Consider the following 21,842-nt stretch of genomic DNA (forward strand, 5'->3'; position numbering starts at 1 on the left):
ATGAAGTACAAAAACAAAAGCCAGCAATTCCCATTATATGTTCTTATTTTTTCACAGCTACTGTACAAACATTGTTAAAGTTCTTAAACTAGAGAAAACGAGTTTACAAAAAAATGTACCAACATCATCAGTGTGTTTTGATCTGTTTTCTTTCTACATATCTGACAGACATTTAACATATACAGAATATTAATAACATAATTTTCTTATTTTGTCTCCATTATATAAAAAGGTTTTCCCCTCGTTGCTCGCTATGCAGAACGACTTGTTGCAAAACTTGAGGAAATGAATTTGGATGAACCCATCACTGTCAAACAGTATGTTGTTATTCAGAAATATGCAAACATATTAAATTGTTCATCCTAAAATAAATAATGCACTGACCACTTGTCTTTTCCAACTCTCATAGGTTTGTGGCTCCTTACAGTTTAGACACTGTGACCAGTGCTTCTTTCAGTGTGGAGATAGACTCCATAAACAATCAAAATGATCCTGTTAATGTTCAAGTCCAAAAGTTCCTTAAATTCAAAATGTGGCTTTTCTTATTCATAAGTATGTCCTTCTTTTGACTTTTAAAAACTCATTTAATTGAGTTGTTTTCAGAAAGCAAACTCAATGGTATCTGCAGGTGTCAAATTTTGCTTGTTCGGTCTGGTCTCCTTTCAGTGGCAGTTCCCTTTGGTGGACGTCTGGCAAAGTTCCTGAACATGGAAATCACACCCAGGGACAGTGTTGACTTTTTCTACAACCTCCTCAAGAAATTTAAAACCAGCATCATGAAGACAAATCTGTAAGCTTTAAATCGACAAGGACATGAAACTAGTCACAGAGGCCATCAGCTCATCAGAAATGTTTATAGACATGAGAGACAAGAGAAGGTTGTTTTCCATATACATCTAGCTTTGAAACCACAGCACTCGCTCCCTGTAAGCTACGGGAAAATAATTTAGGGCAATACCTGGAATCATTTGCCACCTTTTATATACAGTCTATGCACACTGCAAACATTATTGATATTTTTCTTCTGCTATTGACTCTCAATCATCCACATGTGAGCACATTTGAATATTGTCTTTTCTGATGTAGGCTCGAGCAGACTTCCTGCAGGTGTTGATTGAGAGTGAGATCCCAGAAAAGACGTATAAGAATGATGAAGAACAACCAAGTAAAGGTATGTGTTTACCACAGAAGTAATCCAGAATAACCCAGTCACCTATGTCACATTTACTTTAGACAACTCAGGATCAGGGGTTTAACACACACACTTTTCTCATGAGATCAAATGTCTCAAAAGACCAGTCAGTCAGTATCATATATTATAAGCCAGGAGCTGGATGATAATCAGCTGAAGGGCTCTACACATCACTATGACATCCCTGTAAATATTTATAGAGCCACCCTAGCTATGGTAACATTTTTGATAATGTGGCTATAAAAATTACATTAACCAAGTTGGATCTCAGGTCAACATGTAGAGTTTCAGCCAGAATGTAAACTACAGAAGACAAGAATCGAGGTTAAGGGTATGCATTGGTGCCAATGCATACCCTTAACTAAATGTACAGTTTCACTGAGCAACTTTTCAGCTGCCCTGTAGCACACACACTTCCAACCTCAGGTCCCAGCACATCCTTTATCGGGGAGCCATGACTGGATGATGGAGCTCAGGTGTGTACAGCCTCTGACGCCACACCCTGAACCTGCTGCTACACCTTCCCCTGCAGCTGAGCCACAAACCACACTCCATCACAGAAAGTTTTAGTATTAATCTTAAAAGCATAGAAAAATAATACAAGAACAGGGAAATCAGTTCTTGTATCTTTTTATTAAAAATGATGCAGTTTAATGTCTCATTGCACTCTGAAATGAAACGAATGAATATTACAAATATGCAGTTGGAGTTTAAAAAAAAGAAATCATGGAATCAATTTATGAACCAAAATGTATTCTAAACTTTTGACCCATCAAAGCAGCCACCTTTGACAGATATAACAGCTGAAGACACCCGTGGGATTCATTCTACAATAAAACAAAAATATCAAATATTCTTTTAGAAAGTTCTTCTCATACCTGATGCAGAGGTTCCCATAAATGAGTGGCACTTGTATGTTGCTTTGGTTTCACTCTTCTGCCAAGTCCAACCCAAACCAAAGGTTTGAGTCTGGAGACTGTGCTGGCCACTCCCTGATTTCAAGGTTACCATCTTGTTCTTTTTTGTCTGGCTGAGGTAGTCTGGCAAAGCTTGGAATTATGTTTTGGGTCATTATGTTGCTGTAGGATGAACCCCTGACCAACTAGGTTCATACCAGAGGGTGTTGCATGCCGCTGCAGAATGTTGTGGTAGTCGTTTTGGTTCAGGGTGCCTCTCCTCTGTACAAGTCACCGAACCTGGATCCAGCAAAACAGCCCCAGACCAGTGCACTTCCTCCTCCATGTTTGACAGTTGATGCCACACACTGTGGAACCAAAAATTTGCCTTCTTGATGGCGTACAAATGTCCTGCATGATGAAATGAAGATTTCAAATTTTCAAATTTTGATTCATGAGTTGATACCTTCTTCCAGTCTTCAATAGTCCAATGGCAGTGTTTTATGGCTTATTCTAACATCTTACCGATGGCTTTCTTGCTTCAACTCGTCCTGTCATGCCTGCAGCTCAAGTCTTCTCTGTACATTTGAAGCTGAGACTTGCTTACTGCTGTTAGGGTCAACCCGTGTGGACCCAGGTAGCAGATCACACAGACACTTTAAGCTACAGCGTAAATGATTTATTTACAGTGACAGAGTAACAATAACACAGTTCTGGGATTGCCGTTATAAGTGGTGGAGGACTCAAACAGTCTATGGGAAGGCAAGGGAGCAGAGATTAGAGAATAGACACGGTGAGAGGAAGACGAGGACTATGTGAGGTGAGTGAGTTGGAGAGCTTACTTGCCACAAGTTTGGTGACAGGCTGGGCCAGGGGTGTGAGGAGCTGGTGGATGAGGCAAATAGAGTGCGGGCTAGTGACGGGCGCAGGCTGACGAGGGTGACCAATATTCAGAAAGAAACCAACACGTTACCACTTGTGCATGAGGCAATACTCCGACACCAGAGAGCAGCTGTGCTGCTCCTCAAATGGCCCCAGCTGATGATGCCTGATGCCCTACAGGTGTGCCAGGGAATTCAGAGGATCACAGTCCTGCCTGCCTGCGCCGAAAAAGGGAAATGACAGGACAGCAACACACACCATCCCAACTCCTAATAACTACGACCACTATTAAGCTGTTGTCCTGTGAGCTGCCTATCATGCAAGCTGTTAACTCACAGAAACTTGTCCTCGAATTCAGTTGTTTCTTTGGGTCTGACTTTGTTTACAATTTCTCTGTAAGAAAGACCTACATCTGTAAGTGTTATGATAGCCTGTCTCTCCTCCATCTTAATTGCCTTTTTCTGCCATTTTGTAGTAACACACTACTTTCTGCAGTACAACCATATTCAACTGATGCTCATGAGGATATGGTACCACAGTGTGTTCCAAGACTCCAGAAAAGTCAGAACGCCTGTAGGAATTAGTAGCACCAGCTTTAACCCTAACCCTAACTCTAGCTGCCCACAGGGGCAGAAAGTACTAGCTACTGATTACGCTTAAATAAGATCATTAATTTTTTTTTTTTTTCATAGGTTTGACTGAACATGAGATCCTTTCCCAGGCCTTGGTCTTCATCTTTGGAGGCTACGAGACCACCAGTACCACTCTAACTAACATCCTTTATAATCTGGCCACCAACCCTGATGCGTTGCAGACCTTACACAAAGAGATTGATGCTAACCTGAAGAAAGATGTACAGTAATTCATCACATAATTTGTTGCCATCCTTGAGTCAGTGGTGGATGCCATTTGCATATTTTGTTTTTATGTTTGCCTTCTTCTTTATATTTTGCCTAGGCACCCATTTCATATGAAGAGCTGACCGGTCTACAGTACCTGGAGCAAGTTATACTTGAATCCATGCGACTGATTCCCACTGCCCTCGCCTCAACAGGGTGTGCAAAAAAAAACTGTGCAAGTGAATGGACTCACCATCCCTGAAGGAACCACAATTAGAATTCCGGTGTGGGTGTTGCACAAAGATCCACGCTACTGGGACTCACCTGAGCTTTTTAGACCAGAGAGGTAAATGTGCGTGTGGGTGTGTCATCACAAGGTTATGAAGAACTCTGTTATCCTTTGCAAGAAAGAGTAATTAGTGAAACCTGGGACATTATGCTTTGCTTTATCTTTGGTAGATCTTTTGGATGTTTTATCCTTTATAGCTTCCACCTAAGTACTGCTTTGATCATAGGTTTTTCCCTGCTGTAAGATCTGACTGGCCAATGGGTCCCTAATCCCTGATTAGATGGTTTAGCAGGAAGACCCTCAAAGCTTTAGAAGTAATGATATATTTTGCCCTGACCTATGCCCCCCTACTCTTTATGTTGTAGGTTTACAGACTGCCTAAAAATCATGGCTCAATACAATGAGAATTATTTGATTTTACATATCTACATTTTTAAAGTTTGTTTGATCTGTATCTGCAGGTTCAGTAAAGACAGCATGGAAGAGGTGAACCCATACGCGTTCATGCCATTTGGACTCGGCCCTCGTAACTGCATTGGGATGCGCTCGCCCTCCTCGTCATGAAGATGGTTATTGTCTGTCTCTTGCAGAAGTACACTTTGGAAACATGCAAAGAGACCATGGTAAGAGCAACACTCCTCCACATTCAAAGTGTCATGGTACTCTGCTGTCCTGTCCCTGATGTTACATCCATTTCTTTTCTTTTTCTAGATTCCACTTCGGTATGACTGGAAGTTTCAACCAGTTCAGCCTGTAAAACTCAAGTTTGTTCCCAGAAATAAGTAGTCTGAGAGGGAACCTCTCCAAATCCTATCAAACATTTTATTGTATGATTTTCTTTTGATGTGGGGCAAGTGCTGCCGTAAGGGCATTCAGTATGCAATTTTTTTCTGCTGCTTAACTGTACAATGTTAAATCAGTGCAGTGTAAATATTTGAATTGTCTTGCAATATTAATAAATCAAATGTATTTTAATTACTTTTTTTTTTAAAATTGTGTTGAATTTTTCAAAAAGCTAACTTTACTAATGGTTTACTGTATGAATTTCCTGATAACCATCTTTGATTTGTGCAAACATATTATTCTGTGACACTTTATCTTTAGGTTTGCCTTTGTTATTTTTGTCTTGTTTTCCGTCATGCATGAGCTTTATACAAATGAATAAATAAAATTACAATTTGAAATCTAGAGACTTATCAGAATATCTCTTGGGACAGTTAAGTCCATGAAATAAGCTGCTGGCAGCTATACACGTCTCATTGATGGCTGTAGTCTTATTATTGGTTTTACCTCACAGGTAGTCAGGTTTCCAAAGGCATAGGGTCTTGTGGGCTAGTCAGAGCGGATACTCCATTTCCCCCATGCATCCAGTCTTGAGTCTTGTAGACCGATAGCCTTTCTGGCTCTCAGGCAGAAAAATAAAGAAACAGTACTCACAAAGTTTACTGATGCTATTAAAAAATGCCCTCAGTGTGGAGTGTCTAACATAACCTAATATTTATACAGGTACAGGTGTTTTCTAGTCAATTCTTTAGTCTCCAAATAGAGACACACCAAAGCATCACAAGATAAATGTGAATGCTGTCTTTGAGATCTTTTGATTGAATTCTTAAATGCAAGAAAATCCTAACAATAATACTAAACCTTCCACCTATCAAACTTTCTTCTACTTGGCTGTCCCTCAAAGCCGAGAGTTGAACAGCAGGTGGGTGGAGCTGCTGATTCTGAAATAACTCTATTAGGCGTTGTAGGGATTCACATATATTGACTTGATTATTTGCAACTGTTAAATATATCCATCCATCAGTAAAACATTAAGAATAGACTGTAACAGGAAGAACAGTGCTGCTTCCTAGAATTGTGAATGTTGGCATATTGATCCAGCTAACTCTGCAGCTACCTGTACTGAAGGGATTAATGTGAGCACATTTCCATAAAGGTGTGAGGAGAGGAAATAAAATTAATTATCTTTTTTGTAAAGATGGAAATTTTCCTACAAAGATTTGTGAAAATAAACCTCACAAATAATATCACAGAGAAGAATTTGCCTGAAATCTGGTTTTCATAAAACTGACAAGAAATTGAAACATTTATACTCAAATGATGAATGTTTGTGTAATTGTATTTTAAATTCTAATTACAATTCCACAGTTTTAAGATAAACGACTTCATTAAATTCTGTGCATTTTTGTCAGTGAATAAACACCACAGGTGTGTAAAAGTACTAGTAAATCCAGTGTCAAATAGGTCGTGCATTTACTAAGCAGTTGCCCTTGGCACACTGATACATGTGACCAATATCACTAACTTTACACCAGCGTTTTTATCTCCTTGCTCTTCCTGTTATTGTGGGAAAGGTTACACAAAAGTGCTGAGCATGCGCAGCTGTAACAGTTTCACACAAACATCATAAAAAATAGAATCACCTGTAGCGCTTTGTCAGAAAGAAGTCGCAATGTTTTTCACGCTGTTTTCAGCAACCACCTGGACTTTGCTGGTCCTGCTTTTCACGCTGATTTTACTGTGAGTATTCCTCGACTACTGTTTTGCAAGACAATCGGGCCCTTATGTTATGTCGCGGTCAAACCACCCGTCGTGGAATTTTGTTTCTCCTGTATTCCTTTTGTTTTAATGTCCAACTGACGATTTCAGATTTTCTCTGTTTTGTGACACAGGTACGGATTATGGCCATATCGGTTCTTCAGAAAGCTGGGGATACCTGGACCGAGGCCCCTGCCTTATATTGGAACGATGCTGGGCATAAGAAAGGTACGCACAGAAACCAAACTCACCTTAGAGACTGAGATATGAGGAGCTGACTGATTTGATCTTTGAGAAGTGAGGAGGAAATATTTAATATCCTTATCAATCGTCACTATCAATGACCTGCCTGACTTCTCTGTATTTTGAATGCACATGTCCTATTCAGTGGCATATTGACACTAAAACACATTTTCCTATAACTTTTTGCAGGGAATTCTTGGTTTTGACCTAGAGTGCCATGCCAAGTATGGGGACGTCTGGGGGTGAGTATTTACTTCATCAACCAGGAAGTCCACTCATGTTAAAATATGTTTGTGAGCCCCCAACCCCCCAAAAAAAGAATAAATAAAATAAAAAATAAAATAGAACAATTCTGAATTCATTGTCAATAATGCTGCGGTCTAAAGCAAAAAAAAAAAAAAAGGTGTTTAAAACAAAAAATGCCTTAAACAATTAGCCATGAATTGTGTTATTGTAAACAGCTGTTTTCTTTTTGCAGGTTGTACGATGGACTAATGCCGTTGTTAATGGTGGCCGACCCTGAGATTGTTAAAACTGTGATGGTGAAGGAGTGCTACTCTGTGTTCACCAACCGCAGGGTAAGAAGCTCCTCTTTCCATCATATACCAGAGTGAAAATTCAGCAAATCAGATGTAGTACAATGCTGACATCTGCTCTCAGATTTCTGTTAAGTTGCATCATTTATTAGATTTCATGAAACCTCTGGACGTCCTGCCACTCTCCATAGAACGTAAAATATTAGCAAAACATGGATACAAATACTTTCTCACTTTTTTACATTAACAAAATTGCTAGCAGTGATTTTGAAAGCAACTTAGGAAATTCTCCAGTTTATAGTGTCAGCAGCACTACAGGGAAAGACTGTTACCAGATGAAATGTAAATGAAGTAATATTACTCAAGGGTTACATCAGCCAACACAGCAGCTGAAGAACATGAAGCAAACCAGGAAACACACTTCACTGTTTCACAAAAAAACTACAGAACAAAGACAGATGTTTAACATCTATCTCACTCTGTATGACAGAATCAAAGCTAATTGTAGGAAGGGTTTATGTATTTAAACTAGTGCTGTCAATAGATTAAAAATTAACTAATTAATCTCACAACTTTCTGTAATTAATCACCATTAATCACAGTGACTTGATCAATAGCCTGGTCAATTACTTTAAAACTTTTAGTTAAGCTTGTAACTGAAATTTATGCAATATAATGAAGTAAATGCAGAATAAACACAAAGAATGTGTGCTTAAATTCAAAGAGAATTTGAATAGTTTCTGTTTAGAAGGGTGAAAGAAATCTGAGCTGGCAGCAATCACTTCAGAGTGTCGGGTCAGAACACTTGCAAATGTTCAGATGTGGGAAGAACAAACAGGCAGAGTCCAGGAATAAAGTTCTCAGTCTTTGTATTGTGTGTGTGTGTGTGGTTTAACTATGCACTGAAGGCAACTTTACATTGGTTCATCATCTGTTACACAGAGCACAGAATCAACAACATGATAACAACGAATCTCCCTGCTAGCAGCTAATTAGCGAACAAATCTGTTATGCTAGCGAACTGCCACTGATACATAACATCACTTAAACAGAAGCAGAAACTGCTGGTAAGTCATCAAATACGCTCATGGCTGAACCCCAACGTAACCGAGTGAAGTAAAACATTAACTTACGGTCTTATGAACGCACACACTGCCCGTTGTTCGGCTGCCGTTTGTCTCTGAACTAAAGCTGCGGACATGCGCACCCATGGTGCATTCAGGGGGCATAGGGAATCCCATACACAAACCTAACCCTTTTGTACAGCCGCCCAAATTTGGTGTACAAATTTGACCTTGGTGGAATGTCCTCTGCACCTAAGCAGAATCCTGGGGTAGAACAGGCAACCTGATGAGCCGTGCCACTGGGCGAGTGTAAGTTCGGTCCTTTACTTGAACGACTGCAGCTCTGACACGATCATCAGCCCCTGGTAAGATAGTTTTCACGGTTCCTATTTGCCAGAGCGCTCGTGGGGTCTGCTGATCAACAATGAGAACCACAGATCCAACTGCAATGTTGTCTGTTTCCTTGTGCCATTTCTGCCGTGGTTGCAAGGTGGGCATAAAATGCCGTATGAAGTGCTTCCAGAATTGGTCAGCCAGGACTTGAGTGTGTCTCCACCTCTTACGACTGAGCAGCTCGGATTCTGGATAGAACACTTGGGGTAGAGAGCAATCTGGCCGCCCCATCAACAAAGAGTAGGGCGTGATGGGATCTGGGTCTGCGATGTCTGAAGAAACATAACCCAAAGGCCTGGAGTTGAGTATACTCTCCACCTCAAGCAGGACAGTCCTCAGCACTTCCTCTGACACTATCTGCGCTCCCAACGTGGTGCGCAGGGCGGTTTTCACAGATCGCACCTCTCTCTCCCAAGACCCACCAAAGTGTGGAGCACTAGGGGGATTGAAAGAGAATCGGATCTGTTCTGCCGCCAGTTGCTGTCTAAGATCTGGTGTGAGGGCAGTGAATGCTTCTTGTAGTTCCTTACTTGCACCTCGAAAGTTGGTACCCTGGTCTGAAAGGAGTTCAAACGGCTTCCCTCTACGGGCTATGAACCGTCTGAGTGACATCAAGAAGGAGTCAACATCCATGTTTACCAGCAGATCCAGGTGAACTGCTCGAGTAGTAAGACACTTGAAAAGGATGCCCCACCTTTTTTCTGTGCGCCGACCCACTTTAATGAGCATAGGGCCGAAACAGTCCATTCCAGTTGAATAGAAAGCAGGTCGGAAGAGCCTCAAACTTGAGGGCGGCAAATCTGCCATTTTCGGGACTTCTGGTTGACCTCTCCACTTCTTGCATTCGGGACAGTAATGCTGATGTCTTCTGACTGCCTCTCTCCCCCTTAAGATCCAGTATTTCCGGCGCAACTCAGCGAAAACACGTTCAGCTCCCGGGTGGTTGAGCTTATTGTCACATCGCTGGATTAGAAGCTTCGTAACTGGGTGAGCGGGCTCTAGAAGTACAGGGTGTAGTACCTCAGGGCTCAGGCCTTCACATCTGCGGAGTCGACCTCCAACTCTAATCAAGTCAGAAGCCTTGTCATACTCAGGAGCGAGGGTAATTAGCCTGCTACTGGATGGAATCAGCTTCTCTGATTTAAGCAATGTGAAATTCTTTCGGAAGCTCTCCATCTGAGAATGTCTAAGTAGGGCCAGCTCTGCCCTTCGAAAATCATCAGCATCAGGGTGACTGGTGTCCGTAGCCGCCCCGTGCATCAATTGAGCAGTGGCTTTCAGAAGTTCCTCATACGTGCTGAACTGTTTGACGTCAGGTATCGCTGGACTAGCGGATCCAGTAAGCAGACCACAGAACACTGGCTTCTTCAGCTCATCCACTTCCTCCTTAGCTTCTCCCACCAGTGCTTGTGGCCAAAGGCTGGGTGGCAGCTGAAGAAATGGTGGCCCCCGGCTCCATCGATTCTCACCAGCAAGCTGAGCCACAGTTTTCCCTCTCGTGATATCGCCTGCTGGATTGGTTCCTGAGTCCACGCATCGCCAAGAGGCTCCAGCAGAGAGTTCTTGTACCTCTGCAACTCTGGTTCCCACAAAGACTTTATATCTGCATGAATCTGAATGGAGCCAGTTAAGCACTGTAGTCGAGTCTGTCCAGAACACCACATCTTGGATGTCAAGGGTCAGTTCTTTCTTCAGAACAGAAGCCAGCTGTGCTCCTGTAAGGGCTCCACACAACTCTAGCCTTGGAATTGAGAGTTGCTTCTTGGGTGCAACTCTCGACCTTGCAGCCAAAAAGCCACCTGGACCTTTCCTTCCCTTGGTCGGTGCGTAGATATGCCACAGACCCATAGGCACGCTCAGAGGCATCACAGAACACATGAAGGCTTCGATGGCTCTTACTACAATCCGAGTGTGGGTCAGTGTAGCATCTCGGCAGTGTTATCTGTGAGAGCTGGCCAAGTTCACTTTCCCACAAACGCCAGGCATGGAGCAGATTCTCAGGTAAGTGAGGATCATCCCATCCTCTTTTCTTGTCCCAGAGGTGTTGCACGATGACCTTTGCTCTGGTTGTATATGGAATAAGAAACCCGAGAGGATCATACTGCTGGGCGAGCAGCCGATAAATGTTGCGCATTGTTGGCTCTGAACTGACGCCTGCTGATGCTTGTACCGGAGTGCATCAGTCTTACAGTGCCATACGAGCCCTAGAGTGCGCTCTTGAGGATCGGCTGACTCCTGGGAGAGCCAGAGAACGCTACCCTCTGACTGGGACTCAACTGGTAGGTGGCTGATGACCGTGTGGACATTGCTAGCCCATTGTCGTAGTTCAAATCCACCCTCCAAGAGGAGAGACTGCAGGCGATCCACCAACTTCTTGGCTTGGCCTTCTGATGGGAGGCTCTGCAAACAGTTGTCAACATAGAAATTACGTTCTATGGACAGACGAGCATCCTCCCCTGGCTCAGTGTGTTTGTGGACATGGTGTTGAAGTGCAAAGGTAGCGCAGCATGGACTGCATGTAGTCCCAAAGGGAAGCACCTGCCACTGGTAGATGGTGGGGTTTTCGCTCACCTCCATGTCTCGCCACAGGAAACAGAGAAAGCGTTTGTCCTCATCTAGCAGACGGACCTGATGGAACATCCCCTTTATGTCACTGCTGAAGGCGACTGGGTGTTCCCTGAACCTGAGAAGGACTCCCAACAGGCTAGCTCCCAGTGTAGGCCCTGGAAGAAGGCAGTCGTTCAGGCTCTGACCCTTGTAGGTGAAGGAACAGTTGAACACTATCCTGTCCTTCCCGTTGTGGTGCACCATGTGATGGGGATAAACCACGAACAGTTACACACTGCGGCCTCTTCCGGTGCAACAGCTGTGACGAAGCCAGCCTGCAGCAGTTTTTGGATTTCCAGAGAGTAGGCAGCTGCCTTCTGTGGTTCTCTGGCAAGTCGTTTCTCTGTACCACGAAGCTGGGCCAAAACTGCCTCTGGTGTAGCACAAAGTGGGGGAAGATTCTTCTTCCACAGTAGTGGGGTGGCGTAGCGGTTTACTCCATCAATTGTTACTCGAATTGTCCGTTCTTCAAGTCTCTGAATGGCCTCAGCGTCTTGTCGGGACCTGGTAATGAGTCGTTCACTCCGGTATGGCAAGATATCCATCTTCCAGAGTCTCTCAACATGGCTGAAGAGCTCAGCTTCTGGTGAGGCCCCAGAGGTGAAGAGACACTGCTGTGGGGTTAGCCGCTGACGTAGGAATCTCGATGGACCCTGCAAAGTCCATCCAAGTCGGGTGTGCACAGCTGCTGGTCCACCTGGAGGGCCTAGACGTACTGGCTCCACAGGAGTGAGAAGATGTGGATTATCCGACCCAATAAGCAGAAGGGCTGTACTTCCTTTATGTCTGGCAGTGGCAGGTGCTTAAGGTGACGGTACCGCTCCTGTAATGCTCTTATTGGGTAACTATGGCGTGCTAGGCCAAGTTCCTTTGCTGTGAAGGCTCGGTGGATCTGGAAGGACTTGTTAGGCTGTGAGGCAGGAGAAATGGAGAATGACACAGCGGCACCATGGATGGTACAGCTATCTTGACGGACAGTGCGGAGTGCTAGGTCTTCAGCTTCCCCATGCAGCCCCAAGCGATCAGCTGCTTCATGCAGAAGTATGGTACGCTCTGAACCATCATCCAGTATAGCATAGGTTTCAACCATCTTGGTACTGCTCCTAATGATGATACGACTTAGCTTGAGTAGCACCTGACTGCTATTGGTTTGCCGGTCTCACGTGCCGTGTCTCAGAAGTGGAGCTTACTAAGCACGTGCTTTCCTCTGGTGCACTGGTTGAATCAGAGGCTGTAGCATCTGGGCTGGTATTGACATCATGAAGAACTTCCAGATGTCGCCGCCCACATGGTTTACACTTGGCTTTGAGGTTACACTTAGCTGCTTGATGATCACGGGCGCATCGCCAGCACCTCTTATTCACCTTAATCCACTCTGTCTTCTGCTCCTTCGACAAGAGTTTGAAGTTACTGCACTGATTCAGGTAATGCTGCACCGTATTACAGAATGGGCAGTACTTCTTGGGCCTTTCTTGTGTCGCTGCCATGTCACCTTCCATCTTTCTCCTGGGCTCACTACCATGGAGAATGGTGGTAGCCTTCTGAAACTTATGCTCAGGACGTCTCTCCTTCCGTGAAACTTGCCTCTCCCTATCGGAGTGGTCACAGTATTGGTCTCCAATTACCTGGACACGCACCTCATACTCGAGCCATTCAGCCAGATCAAGCAGTGTTGGTATAGGAGTGTTGAGGGGATTAACAAATCTCTGGAAATTTGCTCTTAGGTCATAAGGTAACTTAGCTAAGAAGCGAGATACATGTGAGCCACACCTCAACTCTGTCCGACCTTGTTCTCCCAACTGGTGTAGCATCCCCACTAGCGCACGGACTTGGAGGGCAAAAGACTTGAAGGCTCTGATGTCACCACTCCTAATGTTGGGTCCATCCATCAGTTTGGTAATCCTTTTAAGGCCAGATGTTGAGGTTGCCCATACATTTCTGTAAGTGCTCTCATGGTGTCAGCAAATGGGAATGGACTGTTACTGTATGAGTCAGCTACAAGTAGTGCATCTTCACACTTAAGGTGATCTGTCAAGATCTGGAACTTGAAGTGTTCAGGAGCATCAAGTGGAAGTATGTTATCTAGAGCTAACTTTAATCTTGCAAACTCACGTGGGTCCTCGTGCACAAAGTCAGGGATCGTTGGTTGAGGTCCACGATAAGTCTCTATTGGTTGGGCTCTGCTGAGAGAGAGTGGTGTCTGAGGGCACCCACCTGGTTGCAGACGATCGGGTGGACACTGTCGGCGGTCATCTGGGTAGTTACCGCAGCGCCTGTACGGATGACTCGAATCCTGATACCCATATCCATAAGGAGAACGATAGTGACTGTCAGGGCAGCTTAGGTGACCAGGGTAGGATACCTGTCATCTTGTCTGTAGTATGGGTCATCTTCATAGCCGGCCCCTAGCCTTGGCAATCTAGGAGAAGTGGCAGGCTGACTGTAGTTCCTGTGGCGACGAGCATACACCTCATCAACCCTTCTTTGTCCTGCATAATACGGTGACCGTCCCCTTGCTGCTGAAGCTTGAAGTGAAGGGGGCCTCTCACCTGGTGTCATTGGTGGAAGAAAATCTTGAGATTCAGGGCATGAGTCGACCGAAGGTGATGGTGACTGTGCGCTGCACTCCCTGTCAAGATCTGCTTCATTTAGACTGTGCGTGAGCTCCTCGATCAGGCCCTGCTGGCTGTCCTTTGGATGTTGAGGCTCATCCCCAAATGGCACCTGTGGAGCACTTTCAGGCTGATGTGGGCTCTTCTGCCCTCTGATTGGCACCAGCTTACTAGTGTGGGCAGGTGTGGTTGATGTCACATCCTCACAATGTCCAGACCGTGTCGTGGCATGCTGTGGAGCTAGTACAGGAGAGCTAGAGATCAGTTCTGTCAGGCGTTGCACATCTAGTCGGAGCTGATTGTGTTCCTCTTTCATATGATGAATATATTGGAGAATTTCAGGATGAGTAGAATGCTTGCCCTGATCATCATAAGAGAGTCGGTTCTTAGCGAAGTCGTCCACTTCATAATTCTGGAGGTATGATGGCAGCTTGCTATGTCTGCATGGGCGGTCAGACTCTCTGTATGGATATCGGTCTTCCATCCTGAACATATAAGGCTGAAGCAGTTGCTCTCATCCGGCTCGAGGGACCAAATGTTTAGAAGGGTGAAAGAAATCTGAGCTGGCAGCAATCACTTCAGAGTGTCGGGTCAGAACACTTGCAAATGTTCAGATGTGGGAAGAACAAACAGGCAGAGTCCAGGAATAAAGTTCTCAGTCTTTGTATTGTGTGTGTGTGTGTGGTTTAACTATGCACTGAAGGCAACTTTACATTGGTTCATCATCTGTTACACAGAGCACAGAATCAACAACATGATAACAACGAATCTCCCTGCTAGCAGCTAATTAGCGAACAAATCTGTTATGCTAGCGAACTGCCACTGATACATAACATCACTTAAACAGAAGCAGAAACTGCTGGTAAGTCATCAAATACGCTCATGGCTGAACCCCAACGTAACCGAAAGTGAAGTAAAACATTAACTTACGGTCTTATGAACGCACACACTGCCCGTTGTTCGGCTGCCGTTTGTCTCTGAACTAAAGCTGCGGACATGCGCACCCATGGTGCATTCAGGGGCATAGGGAATCCCATACACAAACCTAACCCTTTTGTACAGTTTCCTTCAGTCTCTGAACACAGGTTCTCTCCTGTGAAATACAACTATAAAAAAACCTATATACTAATAGTTAAGTATACACTAATATATAATATATATTAGTTCTGTCAACAATTAAAATGTTTAATCTGATCCAACACAGGGTTACTGTGGATTAATTTTGATTAATCACGACTAAATATCATTCATTCTTATTCTATATTAATCCCATTTCATTTGGCATGAGCAAACAGACTCGCATGAAAAAGGAAAATATACACACCTAACATGTTTATTGAACATCTTGAAATTCATGTTAACAAAAACTCAGTAAACTTTTATCCACTCTCTCTGTCACTCTTGAGAGTCACTTCAAGTCCTTGAAATGAGGAACCAAAGCTATGCGCGTCTTCTAAACGATAGTAATAGGTCTGCAGTTTGTTGCAATCCTCTTGGCAACTGTGTCAGTCAATATTTCAGAGGTGGACTTACTGAGTCCCCGATGCTCCGTGAGTGGTTTGTCGCAAGTTGGGCCAAAGTGCTAGCAGCACCCCTGGCTAACGTGGGTTCGGGTCAATGTGATATTTTCAGCTGGAAGTGCTTCGATGAAAAGAAAATTCATTCTTGCACAGCGTGCATAATACTTTGTCGGTCGACTGTTCCGTCTTGTTATTCTTTTACTACTCAAATTTCCCATCGAGAGGGCCAATGTGCGCTTATCATCTTCCATACTGAGTTGATTGGTTCAGCTGCCCGTCATTAACAGGTCAACTGCCCATTTGTGCATGTGTGAAGGTAACTCTACTTGGACAAACTGCCCAAAATGCATTAACAGAAATATTTCAGGGATTTTGAGTCATTCTCCACTCCAGATGCGTTAATTGCATTAAAAATTTAATCGCGTTGACCGCGATGGCAGATTAATTATGCTTAACGTGTTAATTTTGACAGCCCTAATTTAAACCAATTGAAATCATCACATTATTGTTTCTGTCCCAGAAACAATATATAAATATATTATATAATATATAATCAATATAAATTATCAGCATTGTACTAGTGAGTGGTGTACTTTGAAACAGTTTTCTGACATATGCTTATTTAATCAATCATCATTAAGCAGTGGTAGTAGTTAAGATATTTTTAACAAATATCAGATATTTCCCCACATCTATATTATCAAACAAACCTGGAGAAAGAGGACGGGTTAATGATTACATTTTACTCAAACCTCTTTGCACTGTAGTGCTTATGTATGGTGATGTTGGTATTTGTTGTTTGTTTACTTTCCACTGTTGCATGTAGCCATGTGTGTTGATCTAGCCAAAGATTGTTCCATATGAATAATCAACATAGAGCCAACAAAGAGAAGATACCAACTACATTACATTATACGTGGAAACTGATGTTGGAGATGTAAGCAAACATTGAGAGTTATTATTTCCTTTTCACAGGATGCTGGTTTTTTCACCGGACCTATGGAAGACGCTGTTGTAGTAGTCAAAGATGAAAGGTGGAAACGAATTACAACAGCGTGTCTCCATGCTTCACCAGTGGAAGACTGAAACAGGTTGATATCATATCTAAAGTTCATTAACCACTTATATCCCAAAAGTTTGTTTCAGTGGGTGAAAGGTGGTGAAACATTTCCCCCACTGAAAACGCTACGTCCAGAAGAACAGAATCAACTTTTCTGGATTTCAATACCTGGATGATTGAGCATGCATCAAGACATAACCACTTATGTGATTAAACTATATACAAAATGAAGTACAAAAACAAAAGCCAGCAATTCCCATTATATGTTCTTATTTTTTTCACAGCTACTGTACAAACATTGTTAAAGTTCTTAAAATAGAGAAAACGAGTTTACAAAAAAAATGTACCAACATCATCAGTGTGTTTTGATCTGTTTTCTTTCTACATATCTGACAGACATTTAACATATACAGAATATTAATAACATAATTTTCTTATTTTGTCTCCATTATATAAAAAAGGTTTTCCCCCTCGTTGCTCGCTATGCAGAACGACTTGTTGCAAAACTTGAGGAAATGAATTTGGATGAACCCATCACTGTCAAACAGTATGTTGTTATTCAGAAATATGCAAACATATTAAATTGTTCATCCTAAAATAAATAATGCACTGACCACTTGTCTTTTCCAACTCTCATAGGTTTGTGGCTCCTTACAGTTTAGACACTGTGACCAGTGCTTCTTTCAGCGTGGAGATAGACTCCATAAACAATCAAAATGATCCTGTTAATGTTCAAGTCCAAAAGTTCCTTAAATTCAAAATGTGGCTTTTCTTATTCATAAGTATGTCCTTCTTTTGACTTTTAAAAACTCATTTAATTGAGTTGTTTTCAGAAAGCAAACTCAATGGTATCTGCAGGTGTCAAATTTTGCTTGTTCGGTCTGGTCTCCTTTCAGTGGCAGTTCCCTTTGGTGGACGTCTGGCAAAGTTCCTGAACATGGAAATCACACCCAGGGACAGTGTTGACTTTTTCTACAACCTCCTCAAGAAATTTAAAACCAGCATCATGAAGACAAATCTGTAAGCTTTAAATCGACAAGGACATGAAACTAGTCACAGAGGCCATCAGCTCATCAGAAATGTTTATAGACATGAGAGACAAGAGAAGGTTGTTTTCCATATACATCTAGCTTTGAAACCACAGCACTCGCTCCCTGTAAGCTACGGGAAAATAATTTAGGGCAATACCTGGAATCATTTGCCACCTTTTATATACAGTCTATGCACACCGCAAACATTATTGATATTTTTCTTCTGCTATTGACTCTCAATCATCCACATGTGAGCACATTTGAATATTGTCTTTTCTGATGTAGGCTCGAGCAGACTTCCTGCAGGTGTTGATTGAGAGTGAGATCCCAGAAAAGACGTATAAGAATGATGAAGAACAACCAAGTAAAGGTATGTGTTTACCACAGAAGTAATCCAGAATAACCCAGTCACCTATGTCACATTTACTTTAGACAACTCAGGATCAGGGGTTTAACACACACACTTTTCTCATGAGATCAAATGTCTCAAAAGACCAGTCAGTCAGTATCATATATTATAAGCCAGGAGCTGGATGATAATCAGCTGAAGGGCTCTACACATCACTATGACATCCCTGTAAATATTTATAGAGCCACCCTAGCTATGGTAACATTTTTGATAATGTGGCTATAAAATTACATTAACCAAGTTGGATCTCAGGTCAACATGTAGAGTTTCAGCCAGAATGTAAACTACAGAAGACAAGAATCGAGGTTAAGGGTATGCATTGGTGCCAATGCATACCCTTAACTAAATGTACAGTTTCACTGAGCAACTTTTCAGCTGCCCTGTAGCACACACACTTCCAACCTCAGGTCCCAGCACATCCTTTATCGGGGAGCCATGACTGGATGATGGAGCTCAGGTGTGTACAGCCTCTGACGCCACACCCTGAACCTGCTGCTACACCCTTCCCCTGCAGCTGAGCCACAAACCACACTCCATCACAGAAAGTTTTAGTATTAATCTTAAAAGCATAGAAAAATAATACAAGAACAGGGAAATCAGTTCTTGTATCTTTTATTAAAAATGATGCAGTTTAATGTCTCATTGCACTCTGAAATGAAACGAATGAATATTACAAATATGCAGTTGGAGTTTAAAAAAAGAAATCATGGAATCAATTTATGAACCAAAATGTATTCTAAACTTTTGACCCATCAAAGCAGCCACCTTTGACAGATATAACAGCTGAAGACACCCGTGGATTCATTCTACAATAAAACAAAAATATCGAATATTCTTTTAGAAAGTTCTTCTCATACCTGATGCAGAGGTTCCCATAAATGAGTGGCACTTGTATGTTGCTTTGGTTTCACTCTTCTGCCAAGTCCAACCCAAACCAAAGGTTTGAGTCTGGAGACTGTGCTGGCCACTCCCTGATTTCAAGCTTACCATCTTGTTCTTTTTTTCCTGAGGTAGTCTGGCAAAGCTTGGAATTATGTTTTGGGTCATTATCTTGCTGTAGGATGAACCCCTGACCAACTAGGTTCATACCAGAGGGTGTTGCATGCCGCTGCAGAATGTTGTGGTAGTCGTTTTGGTTCAGGGTGCCTCTCCCTCTGTACAAGTCACCGAACCTGGATCCAGCAAAACAGCCCCAGACCAGTGCACTTCCTCCTCCATGTTTGACAGTTGATGCCACACACTGTGGAACCAAAAATTTGCCTTCTTGATGGCGTACAAATGTCCTGCATGATGAAATGAAGATTTCAAATTTTCAAATTTTGATTCATGAGTCGATACCTTCTTCCAGTCTTCAATAGTCCAATGGCAGTGTTTTATGGCTTATTCTAACATCTTACCGATGGCTTTCTTGCTTCAACTCGTCCTGTCATGCCTGCAGCTCGAAGTCTTCTCTGTACATTTGAAGCTGAGACTTGCTTACTGCTGTTAGGGTCAACCCGTGTGGACCCAGGTAGCAGATCACGCAGACACTTTAAGCTACAGCGTAAATGATTTATTTACAGTGACAGAGTAACAATAACACAGTTCTGGGATTGCCGTTATAAGTGGTGGAGGACTCAAACAGTCTATGGGAAGGCAAGGGAGCAGAGATTAGAGAATAGACACGGTGAGAGGAAGACGAGCACTATGTGAGGTGAGTGAGTTGGAGAGCTTACTTGCCACAAGTTTGGTGACAGGCTGGGCCAGGGGGTGTGAGGAGCTCGTGGATGAGGCAAATAGAGTGCGGGCTAGTGACGGCGCAGGCTGACGAGGGTGACCAATATTCAGAAAGAAACCAACACGTTACCACTTGTGCATGAGGCAATACTCCGACACCAGAGAGCAGCTGTGCTGCTCCTCAAATGGCCCCAGCTGATGATGCCTGATGCCCTACAGGTGTGCCAGGGAATTCAGAGGATCACAGTCCTGCCTGCCTGCGCCGAAAAAGAGAAATGACAGGACAGCAACACACACCATCCCAACTCCTAATAACTACGACCACTATTAAGCTGTTGTCCTGTGAGCTGCCTATCATGCAAGCTGTTAACTCACAGAAACTTGTCCTCGAATTCAGTTGTTTCTTTGGGTCTGACTTTGTTTACAATTTCTCTGTAAGAAAGACCTACATCTGTAAGTGTTATGTTAGCCTGTCTCTCCTCCATCTTAATTGCCTTTTTCTTGCCATTTTTGTAGTAACACACTACTTTCTGCAGTACAACCATATTCAACTGATGCTCATGAGGATATGGTACCACAGTGTGTTCCAAGACTCCAGAAAAGTCAGAACGCCTGTAGGAATTAGTAGCACCAGCTTTAATCCTAACCCTAACTCTAGCTGCCCACAGGGGCAAGAAAGTACTAGCTACTGATTACGCTTAAATAAGATCATTAATTTTTTTTTTTCATAGGTTTGACTGAACATGAGATCCTTTCCCAGGCCTTGGTCTTCATCTTTGGAGGCTACGAGACCACCAGTACCACTCTAACTAACATCCTTTATAATCTGGCCACCAACCCTGATGCGTTGCAGACCTTACACAAAGAAATTGATGCTAACCTGAAGAAAGATGTACAGTAATTCATCACATAATTTGTTGCCATCCTTGAGTCAGTGGTGGATGCCATTTGCATATTTTGTTTTTATGTTTGCCTTCTTCTTTATATTTTGCCTAGGCACCCATTTCATATGAAGAGCTGACCGGTCTACAGTACCTGGAGCAAGTTATACTTGAATCCATGCGACTGATTCCCACTGCCCCTCGCCTCAACAGGGTGTGCAAAAAAACTGTGCAAGTGAATGGACTCACCATCCCTGAAGGAACCACAATTAGAATTCCGGTGTGGGTGTTGCACAAAGATCCACGCTACTGGGACTCACCTGAGCTTTTTAGACCAGAGAGGTAAATGTGCGTGTAGGTGTGTCATCACAAGGTTATGAAGAACTCTGTTATCCTTTGCAAGAAAGAGTAATTAGTGAAACCTGGGACATTATGCTTTGCTTTATCTTTGGTAGATCTTTTGGATGTTTTATCCTTTATAGCTTCCACCTAAGTACTGCTTTGATCATAGGTTTTTCCCTGCTGTAAGATCTGACTGGCCAATGGGTCCCTAATCCCTGATTAGATGGTTTAGCAGGAAGACCCCTCAAAGCTTTAGAAGTAATGATATATTTTTGCCCTGACCTATGCCCCCCTACTCTTTATGTTGTAGGTTTACAGACTGCCTAAAAATCATGGCTCAATACAATGAGAATTATTTGATTTTACATATCTACATTTTTAAAGTTTGTTTGATCTGTATCTGCAGGTTCAGTAAAGACAGCATGGAAGAGGTGAACCCATACGCGTTCATGCCATTTGGACTCGGCCCTCGTAACTGCATTGGGATGCGCTCGCCTCCTCGTCATGAAGATGGTTATTGTCTGTCTCTTGCAGAAGTACACTTTGGAAACATGCAAAGAGACCATGGTAAGAGCAACACTCCTCCACATTCAAAGTGTCATGGTACTCTGCTGTCCTGTCCCTGATGTTACATCCATTTCTTTTCTTTTTCTAGATTCCACTTCGGTATGACTGGAAGTTTCAACCAGTTCAGCCTGTAAAACTCAAGTTTGTTCCCAGAAATAAGTAGTCTGAGAGGAACCTCTCCAAATCCTATCAAACATTTTATTGTATGATTTTCTTTTGATG

General features: G+C 42.9%; 2 pseudogenes; both read left to right on the top strand.

Moving 5' to 3' along the window:
- LOC120443286 lies at window positions 1–5,286 on the top strand (annotated as a pseudogene).
- A 1,204-nt stretch (window positions 5,287–6,490) lies between these two features.
- Window positions 6,491–21,792, top strand: LOC120443453 (annotated as a pseudogene).
- Window positions 21,793–21,842: the final 50 nt, after the last annotated feature.

This window comes from Oreochromis aureus, linkage group 13, assembly GCF_013358895.1.
Source record: "Oreochromis aureus strain Israel breed Guangdong linkage group 13, ZZ_aureus, whole genome shotgun sequence".
Taxonomy (NCBI): Eukaryota; Metazoa; Chordata; class Actinopteri; order Cichliformes; family Cichlidae; genus Oreochromis; species Oreochromis aureus.